The sequence below is a fragment of the Triticum aestivum genome, chromosome 4A (genome assembly GCF_018294505.1).
Source record: "Triticum aestivum cultivar Chinese Spring chromosome 4A, IWGSC CS RefSeq v2.1, whole genome shotgun sequence".
Classification (NCBI taxonomy): Eukaryota; Viridiplantae; Streptophyta; class Magnoliopsida; order Poales; family Poaceae; genus Triticum; species Triticum aestivum.
In genome coordinates, this window is record NC_057803.1 from 594,010,739 (window position 1) to 594,028,528 (window position 17,790).

Genomic DNA, 17,790 nt, shown 5'->3' on the forward strand with positions numbered 1-17,790 from the left:
TATTTTCTGTGTAAATTGTGTGCAACTTTTCTCATATTTGTTTTCATTTTCTATTCTTTATGGGTAATACCAATGCCACTTCCACTAATTCATTTTGTCTTAGAATCATTTTTATTTTTCTTGAATTTTTTATTTTTGTTCATTTTAACCAACACAATATTAAATTTCTAATCTAAATTGAACTTTCTTCATTTTTAATTTAAATTTAATTTTCTTCATTTCTAATCCCACGATATGTTAACAAGTGCTCCCTTTATCCGGTTTTACTAGGTCAGAGAGCCAAAGCATTGAGACCAAGGCTGTGTTTTTGGGTTAAGATATGACCAATTAGCAACCGATGATTATCTTGCATTAACTAGAAATAGCCCCTCAATTAGCGATTGGGCCTATTAGCGCGCATTCATGCATGGGCCGACCCTATCAACAGGCTTTGAGAAAACAGAGCAGAGTTGGTTGCCTTCAATTAGCAGCTGGCCCTATCAAACAAGACAAAATTACAGATGCAATGGTTTGGATCATAGAATAACTAATACAACAAGCAGCCATTAACAAAATCTTAGCACGCCTCACCACGAGATCAGACCGAGAAGTAGAAGGAACTAGCAATGTTGGACCGTCGAAAGGAATTCAGAACATCGACAAGACTAAGAGAAGAAGTCACCGATGAGCCCTGCGGTCACTGTGCACCTTAAAGACCTAGGAGAGTCGCGGCTACTATTGAAGTGCTTCTCCAAAAGGGATGCCCCCAGTAAGGGTACAACACGCAAGTGCCACCATCACCGGATCCAGTGACCGAAGGTCCTATGGTGGATTTTCACCCTAGATATAAAGTCCGAGCAAACTTTGAGAAATTCATTCCTGAAGTTAACACAGCATAGAACATCGTCTTTGCAAGGTATAACAAACTAGGGTCACACCTAGGGTATTCATGCTGGAACTCGAGATCGGGTAGTCGAGATAAACCCCTCAATAAAATTCATCATTTGTTTTCTCCTCCACTTTCCATAGTTCCTGCAGCTGCATACGCACAAGAGCCACTTGCCACATCACAAAGTCTTTGACAAGGATCGCTAAATTTTTGGGTTAGGGACATTCCGGAGCCCCCACACCATCCTCGCAATTGGCACCCGATGGCTGGTCTACACTAGTGTGACGCCCGGGTAATTAAGCTACAGTAACCCTCTGCTAAGGATGCCACGTCACCTCGGTTACTATTGATAAACTCGAGTTAGCTCAAAAATGATTCAAATTCAAATTTGAAATATAGGCCAACAGTAAAAGTTTTCAAACATTAAAACTAAATTGTTCATCGTGGCAAATAATCCCTAACTAATTAAGGTGAAGAAACCACATTCTTATAGAAAGTTTAGATGCAATTGAATAATTAAAATAGTAGGTAAAACAATGAAATAAATGTCTTTTGCATTTTATAAAATAATAAACTGTTTATTTAGTTGCCCCTAAGTTAATGGGACAATAGCATAATTATTAACACTAAATTAGTGACTGCTTTTATAATTTATAAAACTAATATAAATGAGAAATTAAAAGAAAACAGAAAAGAAAAATAAATAAAAGGTAAAAAGAGAACAAAAGAAAAGAAAATCCCCGGCTCCCCAAGGGCCTTGGCCAACTGGCCCAGCTGAACGGCCGGCCTAAACCGGCCCAGGCCGCCCCCCCTCACTCCCTTATCCCCGGTCCACCCCCGCAACCCTAACCCACTCCCTCCCCCGTGGCCCCACACCCCCACTCTCCCCACTCCTCCCTCTCCCTGCCCCATTTCTAGATCGGGGGAGCGAACCCCTCCCCCTCGGACCGACCGTCGCCATCGACCGGGACGACCACGCCGGACGCCATCGCTGCTCCTCCCCTGTGTCGCCGCGTCCTCGGCCTCCTCCTCATCGGCCGACCCCGAGCCTCGCCGCCCCAGATCCCCTGCAACGAGGGTGAGCAGCGACCCCCCTCTCCTCCTCTCCTCGCGTCGGCCGCGCACTCGCCGTCCCCGCGCTCACCTCGCAGTCGCGCTCGCCTCTGCGTGGCCGCGCCCCGCCACGGCTCCCGCAAGCCCGCGCACGCCCTGTGCGCGCAGCCCAGCTCACCGCGGCCAAGCCTTGCCTCAGTCTCGCGCTCCGCTATGCCCGGCCGCGCCCGCGGGTGGTTGTGCCCGCCTGCGTTCGCGTTCGCCTCCCGCCGCCCATGGTTGTGCCCCTGCTTGTTGCTGCGTTGCTTCGCTGTTGCCTGCCTGCGCTGCTCCTCTTTTGCTGCTGCTCACCTGCTCCTGCTGCCGCTGCTCGCGCTTGCCGCTCGCCTCCCCTGTCTCGTCCCTCTGGCCGCCCAGGCTACGCCTTCGCACGCGCGCCCTCCCACGACAGTGTGACGCCCGGGTAATTAAGCTACAGTGATCCTCTGCTAGTGATGCCACGTCACCTCGATTATAGTTGCTAATCTCGGGTTAGTTCGAAACCGATTCAAATTCAAATTGAAAATTTGGTAAATAATAAAAATTTTCAAACATTAAAATAAAATTATTCGGTTTTGTACTAGATATTACATAGATAATTATGGTGTAGAAGACACAGTTTTATAAGATGCATAAATATTTTAAATTGAATTAAAACAGAGGAGAAAATAAATAAAAGAAAACGAACAAAACAAACAAAAAAACAGAAGACCAGAACCCCCCCCCCCCGCTGGGCCATGAGGCCCAGCTAGCTAGCCAGCCAACCGGCCCACCCCGGCCGTGGCCTATATGGCCTGCCTCTCCATTCCCCAAACCCTAGACCCCCAACCCCATTCCTCTCCTCCCTCGCTCCCCACGCGCCGCCACACACTAGCGCGCGCAGGGCAGCGCCCAAGCCCGTGCTCCTCCTACCTCCCGCCCCGTCGCTCGTTGCCGCGCCTCCGTCCTCCCCCACGACGCCACCTCGCCGGAGCCACCCCACCGTCTTCACCGGCGTCGCCATGCCCTGCCCCGCGTCGGACGCCACCTCGACCCCCCTCCTCGCCGGACCTCGCGTCCTCGGCCTCTTCCCCGCCGGCCGCCAGCAAGCCTCGGCGCCCCTCTCCCCATCAACGCTGGTGAGGCCCTGGGCCTCTCCCCTTCTCTGCTTCCCGTCTCGCTCGCGGTCACCGCACGGTAGACGCCCCCACACGCGCGCCCGCGGTGAGCACGCTCTCACCGTGCCCCGCACGCCCTTTGCGCCGAGCCCCCCCCCCCCCCGTGCCCGAGTCATCCTCGCCCTGCGCTGCCTCCCTGCACCGATCACGACGGCCGTCGCGCCTCGCCCGTCCGCCCGTGCTCGCCTTCCCGTGCACACTCGCCGACGCCCCGTGCTGAGGCTCCGCGCGCGCCGTGCTCGCCCACCGGCCGCCCGCGTCGTCCGGGCTTGCCGTGCCCGTGGCCGGCGCCTCCCCCTGTCGATCTGGGCATTGCCCAATCGGGCCGGGTGCCTGCGCCCGTAGCCACCGCTAGGCCCCCCGGGCCACTGACTAGGGGGCCCCGCCCCAGAACGGTTAAAAAAAGAAAGAAAGAAAAGAAAAGGAATTAGAAATATATATATATATATAATATATTAAATAAATAAATAAATAATAACTAAAATAATTAAAATATTAATTAATTAATTAAGTAATTAATTAAGTTAATTAATCTTGATTAGATTAACCTAATCACTAATTAAGCTAATTAATCTGTTTTAGTTAATCATAGAGAATGACAGGTGGGTCCCCCTGGACCCACATGTCAGGTTGACCAAGTCAACTCTGTTGACTGCTGATGTCAGCATGACATCATGCTGATGTTATTAACCTGTTTTTCGAATTAATTAAATAATTAATTAAATTCCAGAAATTAATAAAATCCTTAGAAAATCATATCTTTTAATCCGTAACTCGGATTAAAATATTTTCAACATGAAAGTTGCTCAGAACGACGAGACGATTCCGGATACGCAACCCATTCGTCCGCCGCACCCCCCTAACCTACCGAACTCGCAACTTTCCCCCTCCGACTCCTATGCCCGAAAACGCCAAACACCGGGAATACTTTCCCGGGTGTTTCCCCCCTTCACCGGTATCACCTCATACCGCATTAGAACACGTCTAGCTCTGCTTGTTGTCCTGTTATGCACTTGCTTGCTATGTATTTACTGTTTCTCCCCCCCCTCTTCTCTCCGGTAGACCCCGTGACGATGCTGATGCCCCTGTGGTCGACTACGATCACCGACGACCCCTCTCTCTTGCCAGAGCAACCAGGCAAGCCCCCCCCTTGATCACCAGATATCGCCTATTCTCCTCTATACTGCTTGCATTAGAGTAGTGTAGCATGTTACTGCTTTCCGTTAATCCTATTCTGATGCATAGCCTGACATTGTTGCTACATCTGTTGATACCTTACCTGCAATCCTAAATACTTAGTATAGGATGCTAGTTTATCATCATTGGCCCTACATTCTTGTCAGTCTGCCTTGCTATACTATTGGGCCGTGATCACTCGGGAGGTGATCACGGGTATATACTATACATACATACATACTATACAGATGGTGACTAAAGTCGGGTCAGCTCGATGAGTACCCGCAAGTGATTCTGATGAGGGGGCTGAAAGGACAGGTGGCTCCATCCCGGTAGAGGTGGGCCTGGGTTCCCGACGGCCCCCGACTGTTACTTTGTGGCGGAGCGACAGGGCAGGTTGAGACCACCTAGGAGAGAGGTGGGCCTGGCCCTGTTCGGCGTTCGCGGATATTTAACACGCTTAACGAGATCTTGGTATTTGATCTGAGTTGGCTACGAGCCTATACGCACTAACCATCTACGTGGGAGTAGTTATGGGTATCCCGGCGTCGTGGTATCAGCCGAAGCACTTCAGACGTCAGCGACGGAGCGGCGCGCGCCGGATTGGAACGTAAGCCTGCTCTTGTATTAAGGGGGCTAGTTCTGCTTCCGGCCGCCCTCGCAACGTGCAGGTGTGCTATGGGCGATGGGCCCAGACCCCTGTGCGCTTAGGTTTAGACCGGCGTGCTGGCCTCTCTGTTTTGCCTAGGTGGGGCTGCGACGTGTTGATCTTCCGAGGCCGGGCATGACCCAGGAAAGTGTGTCCGGCCAAATGGGATCAAGCGTGTTGGGTAAGTTGGTGCACCCCTGCAGGGAAGTTAATCTATTCGAATAGCCGTGATCTTCGGTAACAGGACGACTTGGAGTTGTACCTTGACCTTATGACAACTAGAACCGGATACTTAATAAAACACACCCTTCCAAGTTCCACAGACAACCCGGTGATCGCTTTTCCACAGGGCGACGAGGAGAGGATCGCCGGGTAGGATTATGCTATGCGATGCTACTGGAGATGCTTGGAGTGCTACTTGGAGATGCTACTTGGAGGACTTCAATCTACTCTCTCTACATGCTGCAAGACGGAGGCTGCCAGAAGCGTAGTCTTCGACAGGATTAGCTATCCCCCTCTTATTCTGGCATTCTGCAGTTCAGTCCACCGATATGGCCTCCTTACACATATACCCATGCATATGTAGTGTAGTTCCTTGCTTGCGAGTACTTTGGATGAGTACTCACGGTTGCTTTCTCCCCTCTTTTCCCCCTTTCCCTTCTTACCTGGTTGTCGCAACCAGATGCTGGAGCCTGGAGCCAGACGCCACCGTCGACGATGACTCCTACTACACTGGAGGTGCCTACTACTACGTGCAGCCCGCTGACGACGACCAGGAGTAGTTAGGAGGATCCCAGGAAGGAGGCCTACGCTTCTTTCGATCTGTATCCCAGTTTGTGCTAGCCTTCTTAAGGCAAACTTGTTTAACTTATGTCTGTACTCAGATATTGTTGCTTCCGCTGACTCGTCTATGATCGAGCACTTATATTCGAGCCCTCGAGGCCCCTGGCTTGTATTATGATGCTTGTATGACTTATTTATGTTTTTAGAGTTGTGTTGTGATATCTTCCCGTGAGTCCCTGATCTTGATCGTACACATTTGCGTGCATGATTAGTGTACGATTGAATTGGGGGCGTCACAAGTTGGTATCAAAGCCGACTGCCTGTAGGAATCCCCCTTCCACACTCTTTGGACGAAGTCGAGTCTAGACATTGCAAAACTTTTACTAACATGGCTGTGTGTCTTACGGGCACACGTCGCCATTGGGTGGTATTAGGATCTTTTACTCCTCGACCTTTACTCTGGGACTCTGAACTCTCTTCTACTCGGGTTAAATAATTTTACTAACTCTGACTCTAGGTTCTCGATAATACTTTCTCCCGGAGAGCCTCTTCAGTCCGGATGATTACTTGGTGCACCGAAGGATTCTGAAGATACCTTCTGATATTCTCTTGAGACCTTGTGCCAATCGCGTTTGCAATTCCCCTTCCATCGTCAACCCTTATGGATAACTACTTGCAGTTGTTATTCTTACATTCATCCCCAGTTGGTCTTGTTATTACAAGATACCCTGAAAAACTCATCGTTGTTTCGATAATCCTTTGAGCTTACTGTCGTGCTGTTCCTTGTCACCTGAATACCCCTACGGTTAATTCTCGCACTTATCGAGTATCCGCTCATCCCCCCCAGTTGTTCCTGTGTTACACAAAAGTCTTCGAAATACCATTCGATATTCCAAAAATCCTCAGCAACCTTTGGCTCTTGAAATTCTTGCTTGCTTGCATTATGGTTAATCCCATAAGTCTCGTAGTCATATTGACATTCCTTGTCATTATCATTTTGAGTCTGTTGACTCAATGTGCTTGCGAATACATGCAATCGTCATTGATCCTTATAAATTAACTTTCCAACTGAGATGCCATTCTTTTATCTGGAATTGGTTCTCGACCAATCCAATTGTCGTTGATCATACCCTAAGGCTATTCAACTTATCCATCCCTAATCAGAGCATTGCTTCTGATCCCTTGATTTGGAAATCATAATTCATTTGCATTTGACAATTGAGTTAGTCAGTTGTTTCTATAAACTGATCTCCTTGCATTCTTTCCTCCTCTGGTTGAGTACTGATGCTCACATCAGATACCTTGTGGACCACCAGATCCTTTGTTGGATTTTATCTGACAACGCCCTTCATATTCAATAACCTTGTGAGCCTTTTCTCTGATACATAATGCCTTTGGTAAATTGTATCGTCTGCTTCCTCAACCATGCTCTGCCTTCGAGCTTGAGTTAATTACTTCTAAAGATTCTGGTATATGATTCTAAGATGCCCCGATGGGTTGAACCTATGCCTTCCTTAATATGTGTGAACTCGAAAGTTTTCACGAGTCGTACTCTTCTTGTATTTTGCCAGATAAAATTTCAATGCTATAACTTCATCAAAAGCGAGAAGTGAATGAAAGGGTATGCATTGGAGAAGTGGGAGTCGACCTTGAACTCTGATTTCATGCCCATGGACCTGATGTGGAACTTATCATGGTAGCTTCTTGCCAAATATTTACTCATTCGAGTAATTCTTTCGGTGTTATTAAATTGGACCCCTTGTAGTTATGGTTTCGACCATATTGTTCTTCTTTGTTCCCATTTCTCGGGCAAGTTTAAACATTTGTCTTCTGCGGATTAATACCCAGTCCAACCTTTACTTTGATCTTGTGTCGAGTATTACCCCCTGGTATCTCGAGATTATCATGGAACTGCATAACTTCTTATGAGTTCTTCATCAAGTGCTACCTTCCCACTGATTCCAATTTTTCACGGACTCTGAGTTATTGAACACTCAAAGACACCGATAACTGAACCGAGTCCGCACTGCGGTTCAACAACTCTTCGGTAAGCTTCTATAAGTACAAGTTTGTACCCGATCACATCATTCCTAGCCTGATCGGCTATATCATTATCATGCTAAATTTTAACTGTGCTACCGGGTCCTTCTTCTCGGAGCACATATTTCGACGGTGAGCTAATCTTACAATCGATCTCCCTCGTCATACCGTTTGACCTTGTACAGCAAGCTTGATTTCGAGTTTGTGTCGTACCCATGGTTCCAATGACTTTTGGCTTCATCATTCCTTTGACTTGATGTCGTCGCTGATTGATTACTTCTTCATGAAATCTGTCGACAAATGTGTCATGATCCTCATCAACCTTATGAGCTCTTCCAGGATATCAATTGAATTCATGATGAGAAATACCATCCTTGCCCTTGATGAATTGTATTATCATCGACCACTTTATTGCCTTCCCACCAACACAAGCTTGTTCATGTTTGGTGTTATACCTTGAGTTCCTTGCTATCCAGCAATTGTTCTTCTTTACCTGGGAGAATTACCATCCTTTATGTCAAGAATGTTCTGAGATTTGTTCCACCTCTTGAGAATTCTTGACATAGAAATACTTCTCACCATCACCATTCTTTCTTGGTCCCCGTGTAATTCCAACAAGTGAACGGTGTTGTTTGGATTCTTTCCTTCTAGCAACCCTTATTTCTTTGAAGTTAATGGTCGAAAGTTCATTCTTAGGCTATTGATTATTGAATCACCATTCTAACATTGGTCGTGCAACCCAACCCATATTTAGGGCGCACCTTTCAACCCATGTTTAATTGTGTATGTTTTCCTCGAGCATACTTCCTTATATCATTTGATCTGACAAATGTTATCTCCTTGTTCACTTAATTGTGGAAATCCATCTTTTGGGAATCTCGATGAATTGCCGATGAGTTCACCAGACACCTCCTTGTCCTCTCCTTGGGTTAATGATGGACTCTTGTTAACGGAAATCACTTCATAGTTCATTTCCCCGAGAATCTTACAATGTCACCTCGTCAATTTGTGTTGCACCTTTTCTTCTCGGACATCCTGAGTCTGAGGTATTATGGCACCAATTGGATATGAATCTCGGTCCGATATGATGGTTGGGACAAATTTCCAAGGGTTATGATGTTGATCCTTTGATGACCCGGTAACATGATGTCATGCCTAGCACCCCCCCCGGCTGGAGGACCTATCATTGTAATTTCTTTTGCAAGATAACCATTCTTCCTGGAGGAAATTGTAAGACTTATCCTACAAGTTGTCCCTAATGGATCCTTCCTATATCCCAAGTCTGGCCCTTGATTGTAACACCATATCATTGCTACCTGAAGCATGCCTGTGGTGCTCCATTCATCACCAAGAACATTTGAAGCACGATGCTAGATTTTATTTATCATTATCCTAACACCGTTGTATGGGTAATATCATGAGATTTCTCCCCCCCTTAACTAAATGGTTTTCTACTTTATATCCTGTCATGGATATCTCTCTGCTTGTCCTTGGGAAGGATATACCCTTGAAATATGTGTTTAAACATATTTTCCTTTCCATTGTTCTGTTTAATCTGATGATCATATTTTCCTTCCATTGGTTTGTTTAAACCTTTTCTATGATCTATATGATATAAGCAGTAATAATCCACTGCTTGTGCAAACACCTCGATGTACAACTTTGTCAGTAAGACCCTGTTTCTAGTGTTGATGACATTTCGGTAGCCACCGACGGACGGGAACTTTGCCTATTGGTCCGCCTCGTTCAACGAGCAGGAAAATGGTTCTCTTCGTCCCTCGCCCTTGGTATCGACGTTGTTGCCGACTTAATCGACAGGCTACCCTCTGACATGCCTTGCTTGCATGATCGCGCAAGACGTCTCCGCCCTTCGTACTTTTAACCCACATGGTGGGCCCATAACCCACAGTTCCACCAGGATCGAAACTTGACTCTCCTGTACACCCTCATGTTTCCAAAGTTATTCCTCGCGCGTGGACTCGTATGAAATTCATGAGCCACCTACCGATGAGATCATCAATTCTGGTATTAGACGCAATACTTATTCTCATTGCTCTGAACCACTTTCACCTTCTGACTAGGCATTGAATGATTGCCTGGCTGCCTAAAACTTCTTATTGTACCTTCCAACTTTACTCTCGATGTGTTTTATTTGTTCAACTCGAGAGGTACTCATATGCTCATTCATGGGTTAATCCCAGATCATTACCCTTATAACATACTATCGTTGCCAATATGCCTCGTTACCTATTCGTAAATACGATGAAGATCCCGAAGAAAGGATGCTGACTTCATCATGATGACCTGAAGCGGAGAGATGAAAACATCAATGTACTGGACCGGTCTCTTCGAGAAGAGCAAGCCAGAATGAGAAGACCCGCTAGATTCGTTACCAAACCTTTACCCCCTTTCACTACCTCTTAAATCTCGGGACGAGATTTCTTGTAGTGGAGGAGAATTGTGACGCCCGGGTAATTAAGCTACAGTGATCCTCTGCTAGTGATGCCACGTCACCTCGATTATAGTTGCTAATCTCGAGTTAGTTCGAAACCGATTCAAATTCAAATTGAAAATTTGGTAAATAATAAAAGTTTTCAAACATTAAAATAAAATTGTTCGGTTTGTACTAGATATTACATAGATAATTATGGTGTAGAAGACACAGTTTTATAAGATCCATAAATATTTTAAATTGAATTAAAACAGAGAAGAAAATAAATAAAAGAAAACAAACAAAACAAACAAAAAAACAGAAGACCAGAACCCCCCCCCCCCCGCTGGGCCATGAGGCCCAGCTAGCTAGCCAGCCAACCGGCCCACCCCGGCCGTGGCCTATATGGCCTGCCTCTCCATTCCCCGAACCCTAGACCCCCAACCCCATTCCTCTCCTCCCTCGCTCCCCACGCGCCGCCACACACTAGCGCGCGCGCAGGGCAGCGCCCAAGCCCGTGCTCCTCCTACCTCCCGCCCCGTCGCTCGTTGTCGCCCCGCCGCGCCTCCGTCCTCCCCCGCGACGCCACCTCGCCGGAGCCGCCCCACCGTCTTCACCGGCGTCGCCACGCCCTGCCCCGCGTCGGACGCCACCTCGACCCCCCTCCTCGCCGGACCTCGCGTCCTCGGCCTCTTCCCCGCCGGCCGCCAGCAAGCCTCGGCGCCCCCTCTCCCCATCAACGCTGGTGAGGCCCTGGGCCTCTCCCCTTCTCTGCTTCCCGTCTCGCTCGCGGTCACCGCACGGTAGACGCCCCCACACGCGCGCCCGCGGTGAGCACGCTCTCACCGTGCCCCGCACGCCCTTTGCGCCGAGCCCCCCCCCCCCCCCGTGCCCGAGTCATCCTCGCCCTGCGCTGCCTCCCTGCACCGATCACGACGGCCGTCGCGCCTCGCCCGTCCGCCCGTGCTCGCCTTCCCGTGCACACTCGCCGACGCCCCGTGCTGAGGCTCCGCGCGCGCCGTGCTCGCCCACCGGCCGCCCGCGTCGTCCGGGCTTGCCGTGCCCGTGGCCGGCGCCTCCCCCTGTCGATCTGGGCATTGCCCAATCGGGCCGGGTGCCTGCGCCCGTAGCCACCGCTAGGCCCCCCCGGGCCACTGACTAGGGGGCCCCGCCCCAGAACGGTTAAAAAAAAGAAAGAAAGAAAAGAAAAGGAATTAGAAAAAAATATATATAAATATATATTAAATAAATAAATAAATAATAACTAAAATAATTAAAATATTAATTAATTAATTAAGTTAATTAATCTTGATTAGATTAACCTAATCACTAATTAAGCTAATTAATCTGTTTTAGTTAATCATAGAGAATGACAGGTGGGTCCCCCTGGACCCACATGTCAGGTTGACCAAGTCAACTCTGTTGACTGCTGATGTCAGCATGACATCATGCTGATGTTATTAACTTGTTTTTCGAATTAATTAAATAATTAATTAAATTCCAGAAATTAATAAAATCCTTAGAAAATCATATCTTTTAATCCGTAACTCGGATTAAAATATTTTCAACATGAAAGTTGCTCAGAACGACGAGACGATTCAGGATACGCAACCCATTCGTCCGCCGCAACCCCCTAACCTACCGAACTCGCAACTTTCCCCCTCCGACTCCTATGCCCGAAAACGCCAAACACCGGGAATACTTTCCCGGGTGTTTCCCCCCTTCACCGGTATCACCTCATACCGCATTAGAACACGTCTAGCTCTGCTTGTTGTCCTGTTATGCACTTGCTTGCTATGTATTTACTGTTTCTCCCCCCCCCCCCCCCTCTTCTCTCCGGTAGACCCCGTGACGATGCTGATGCCCCTGTGGTCGACTACATCACCGATGACCCCTCTCTCTTGCCAGAGCAACCAGGCAAGCCCCCCCCCCTTGATCACTAGATATCGCCTATTCTCCTCTATACTGCTTGCATTAGAGTAGTGTAGCATGTTACTGCTTTCCGTTAATCCTATTCTGATGCATAGCCTGACATTGTTGATACATTTGGTGATACCTTACCTGCAATCCTAAATACTTAGTATATGATGCTAGTTTATCATCATTGGCCCTACATTCTTGTCAGTCTGCCTTGCTATACTATTGGGCCGTGATCACTCGGGAGGTGATCACGGGTATATACTATACATACATACATACATACTATACAGATGGTGACTAAAGTCGGGTCAGCTCGATGAGTACCCGCAAGTGATTCTGATAAGGGGGCTGAAAGGACAGGTGGCTCCATCCTGGTAGAGGTGGGCCTGGGTTCCCGACGGCCCCCGACTGTTACTTTGTGGCGGAGCGACAGGGCAGGTTGAGACCACCTAGGAGAGAGGTGGGCCTGGCCCCTATCGGCGTTCGCGGATATTTAACACGCTTAACGAGATCTTGGTATTTGATCTGAGTTGGCTACGAGCCTATACGCACTAACCATCTACGTGGGAGTAGTTATGGGTATCCCGGCGTCGTGGTATCAGCCGAAGCACTTCAGACATCAGCGACGGAGCGGCGCGCGCCGGATTGGAACGTAAGCCTGCTCTTGTATTAAGGGGGCTAGTTCTGCTTCCGGCCGCCCTCGCAACGTGCAGGTGTGCTATGGGCGATGGGCCCAGACCCCTGTGCGCTTAGGTTTAGACCGGCGTGCTGGCCTCTCTGTTTTGCCTAGGTGGGGCTGCGACGTGTTGATCTTCCGAGGCCGGGCATGACCCAGGAAAGTGTGTCCGGCCAAATGGGATCAAGCGTGTTGGGTAAGTTGGTGCACCCCTGCAGGGAAGTTAATCTATTCGAATAGCCGTGATCTTCGGTAACAGGACGACTTGGAGTTGTACCTTGACCTTATGACAACTAGAACCGGATACTTAATAAAACACACCCTTCCAAGTTCCACAGACAACCCGGTGATCGCTTTTCCACAGGGCGACGAGGAGAGGATCGCCGGGTAGGATTATGCTATGCGATGCTACTGGAGATGCTACTTGGAGTGCTACTGGAGTGCTACTTGGAGATGCTACTTGGAGGACTTCAATCTACTCTCGTCTACATGCTGCAAGACGGAGGCTGCCAGAAGCGTAGTCTTCGACAGGATTAGCTATCCCCCTCTTATTCTGGCATTCTGCAGTTCAGTCCACTGATATGGCCTCCTTACACATATACCCATGCATATGTAGTGTAGTTCCTTGCTTGCGAGTACTTTGGATGAGTACTCACGGTTGCTTTCTCCCCTCTTTTCCCCCTTTCCCTTTCTTCTGGTTGTCGCAACCAGATGCTGGAGTCCAGGAGCCAGACGCCACCGTCGACGACGACTCCTACTACGCTGGAGGTGCCTACTACTACGTGCAGCCCGCTGACGACGACCAGGAGTAGTTAGGAGGATCCCAGGCAGGAGGCCTACGCTTCTTTCGATCTGTATCCCAGTTTGTGCTAGCCTTCTTAAGGCAAACTTGTTTAACTTATGGCTGTACTCAGATATTGTTGCTTCCGCTGACTCGTCTATGATCGAGCACTTGTATTCGAGCCCTCGAGGCCCCTGGCTTGTATTATGATGCTTGTATGACTTATTTATGTTTTTAGAGTTGTGTTGTGATATCTTCTCGTGAGTCCCTGATCTTGATCGTACACATTTGCGTGCATGATTATTGTATGATTGAATCGGGGGCGTCACAGACAGGCCCTGCCCTATGCCCGCTGGCGCAGCCCCGCGCCTACCGCCGCCGCACCGTCCACCTCCGGCTGCGGGGCCCCGTAGGTTTGCCTCGTTGCCCGGTGGCCTCGCCTCGCTTCCCCCGGCCGGGCTCGGGTGGTTCCCGTAACCGCTAGCACCCGCTCCGCTTTGGCCCCCTGGGGCCTATGACGAACGGGGCCCACGCCCAGAACGAAAAAAAAGAATTAATAAAATGTTAATAATAATATTAATTAATTAACTTAATTAATCCTGTTTAGTTAGCTAATTAACTTAATTAATCTGTGTTAGTTAACCTAATAACCTAATTAGTCTTTTTAATCTGTTAGGTTAGTAAAACAGTGTATGACAAGGGGCCCCACTCCCTGTTGACCAGTCAAAGTTTGACTGGTCAACTGGGACCCCTTGGACTCACATGTCAGCCCCTCTAAGATGGGTGCACCTAGCAATTCACATTTATTTTGAATTAAAATAATCTTATAATTTAGAAAATGAATTAAAACTTTAAAAATTAATATAAAATAAACCGTAGCTCGGATGAAAAAACTTTGTACATGAAAGTTACTCAGACCGAAGAGATGAATCCGGATACGCAGCCCGTTCGTCCGCCACGCATCCCTAGCATAGTGAACATACAACTTTCCCCCTCCGGTTCATCTGCCCAAAAACGCGAAACACCGGAAATACTTTCCCGGATGTTTACCCCCTTCACCAGTATCACCTCATACTGCGTTAGGTCACCCCTAGCACCGTGCATTGCCATGTTATGCTTTGTGTTGCTTTGTTTGCTCTGTTATTTATTGTGTTCCCCCTCCGTTACTTCTTTCCGGTAGACCCCGAGACTGCTGCCGGTACCCCCGATCGACTACGGTGTTGACGACCCCTCCTTGCCAGAGCAACCAGGCAAGCCCCCCCCTGATCATCAGATATTGCCTACTCTTCTCTATACTGCTTGCATTAGAGTAGTGCAGCATGTTACTGCTTTCCGTTAATCCTATCCTGATGCATAGCCTGTCCTTGCTACTACTGTTGTTACCTTTACCTGCAATCCTAATGCTTAGTATAGGATGCTAGTTTATCATCAGTGGCCCTACATTCTTGTCGGTCTGCCATGCTATACTATCGGGCCGTGATCACTCGGGAGGTGATCACGGGTATATAATATATACTTTATACATGATACATGTGATGATTAAAGTCGGGTTGGCTCGAGGAGTACCCGCGGTTGATCCACGAATTGGGGGCTGGAAGGACATACTTTCCCGACGGCCCTCTGTGTGGATCTTTGTGGCGAAGCGACAGGGCAGGTTGAGACCACCTAGGAGAGAGGTGGGCCTGGCCCTGGTCGGTGTTCGCAGTTATTTCAAAATAAGACGCTTAACGAGATCTTGGTATTTGATCTGAGTCTGGCTACTGGCCTATACGCACTAACCATCTACGCGGGGACAGTTATGGGCACTCGACGTCGTGGTATCAGCCGAAGCCTTCGTGACATCAGCGACTGAGCGGTGCATGCCGGATTGGACCGGAACGCCTGCTAGGCTAGGTCTGCTTCCGGCCGCGTTCGCAACGTGCAGGTGTGCAAAGGGCGATGGGCCCAGACCCCTGCGACATAGGATTTAGACCGGCGTGCTGACCTCTCTGTTGCGCCTAGGTAGGGCTGCGACGTGTTGATCTTCCGAGGCCGGGCATGACCCAGGAAAGTGTGTCCGGCCAAATGGGATCGAGCGTGTTGGGTTATGTGGTGCACCCCTGCAGGGAAGTTAATCTATTTGAATAGCCGTGATCTTCGGTAACAGGACGACTTGGAGTTGTACCTTGACCTTATGACAACTAGAACCGGATACTTAATAAAACACACCCTTCCAAGTGTCAGATACAATCCGGTGGTTCTCTAACAGGGCGACGAGGAGAGGATCGCCGGTTAGGATTATGCTATGCGATGCTACTTGGTGAACTTACCATCTACTCTCTTCTTCTGCTGCAAGATGGAGGTTACCAGAAGCGTAGTCTTCGATAGGACTAGTTATCCCCTCTTATTCCGACATTCTGCAGTTCAGTCCACATATGATACCCTTATTCCAATTGATACCAATGCATAGATATGTAGTGTAGCTCCTTGCTTGCGAGTACTTTGGATGAGTACTCACGGTTGCTTTGCTCCCTCTTTTCCTCCTTTCTATACCCGATTGCTGCGACCAGACGTTGGAGCCCAGAAGCCAGATGTCACTGTCGACGACGACTACTACTACTCGGGAGGTGCCTACTACTACGTGCAGCCCGCTGACGGCGCCCAGGAGTAGTTTAGGAGGATCCCAGGCAGGAGGCATGCGCCTCTTTCGATCTGTATCCCAGTTTGTGCTAGCCTTCTTAAGGCAAACTTGTTTAACTTATATCTGTACTAAGATATTGTTGCTTCCGCTGACTCGTCTATGATCGAGCTCTTGTATTCGAGCCCTCGAGGCCCCTGGCTTGTAATATGATGCTTGTATGACTTATTTTATTTGTAGAATTGTGTTGTGATATTTTCCCATGAGTCCCTGATCTTGATCGTACATGTTTACGTATATGATTAGTGTACGATTGAATCGGGGACGTCACAACTAAAAAACATCACCACACCCTACCAATAGCTTTGCCACCATCACTTATGGCAGCAAATCATATCGTGGGGAAGGACACGTCCGCCGCCACGCATCGCGGACAGCGACACCGACCACAAACCATCTGGCGCGGGAATGAGCATGGCGCTACCAACCCACAAAAGAGCCATTGACAACTCCACACTCTCGACTGTAGATCTAGACATATCTGACTGATCACTAGCCATCATCTCCTTTGTCATGGGCTCGAGAGGTCAAAACCCCTTGTGGCTGATGTGGTGACCATGGAGGTAGTGTCAGGTAGTCATCCTCGTTCGGCACCGCCCAGCAGCTCCCTGGCCAGATCATCGATTTCCGAACTAGAGCAGGGGGTCTTGCACTGATCCAGCGGGTGGGCGACAATGCCATGTTGGTCCGGGCGGTTACGGGTGACCTGCCTCATGCTTTCAACAATGCCATCAGGGGAGAGGAAGATATCAGGTCGCCGCCCAAACACGAATAGACGCCATCAATACAATGTTCGCCTTCACCATGACGTCTGACCGTCGCCAGTGCATCGCCTGACACCAGGGGAATGGAGTCCCGCACCGTCAGCTGTGAGGAGGGGGGCACGACGACGGCTCCCGAAAAGAGTGGACCGAGTGGCCGCTTGAGTCGCCCACACGGATGACGAGAAGGCTATGGTTTCCTTTTCACACTAGAGCTTTCTTGTCCAACCACCTTGCACACTATTTTGGCAGGAAAAAAAAAATCAGTTGGCAAGTTTTTGATGGCAAGTTTAGTTGCTCGAGGATGACAAAACTTTAGTTATGAAGCATGGCAACTTTCTGTTTGGATGGTAAATTTCAGTTTTTGGGGGGTTTTTTATGACAGTTTTAATTGTAAAAATCGTCAGGGTGGTGTTACTTTATGCCACAAGTGTGCCACTTAGAGCATCTCCAACAGCTGTGCCAAAAGACGTGCGCGCGGGGTAAATTAGCTTCTTAGCGCGCGTGGGACGTTTTCGCGCGCTCCAGCGATGGCGGGAAACTAGCACGCGCGGGAAAAGGCGGCAGCTCGCGCGCTACATTTGACGCGCCGCGTCCGGCGCGCCTACAAATTGCAGCGCCTTCTGCCGCTCTCTCCATCGCCCTCTGCCGCCGACACGCCACCACCGCGCCACCATGCCGCCTCGCCGTTGGGGAGGTACGGGCTACCGCGGCGTCCGCGTGTGTCCGTCCGACACCTACTCTGTCGAGATTCGATGGGGTGGCGGCATGCGGCTCCG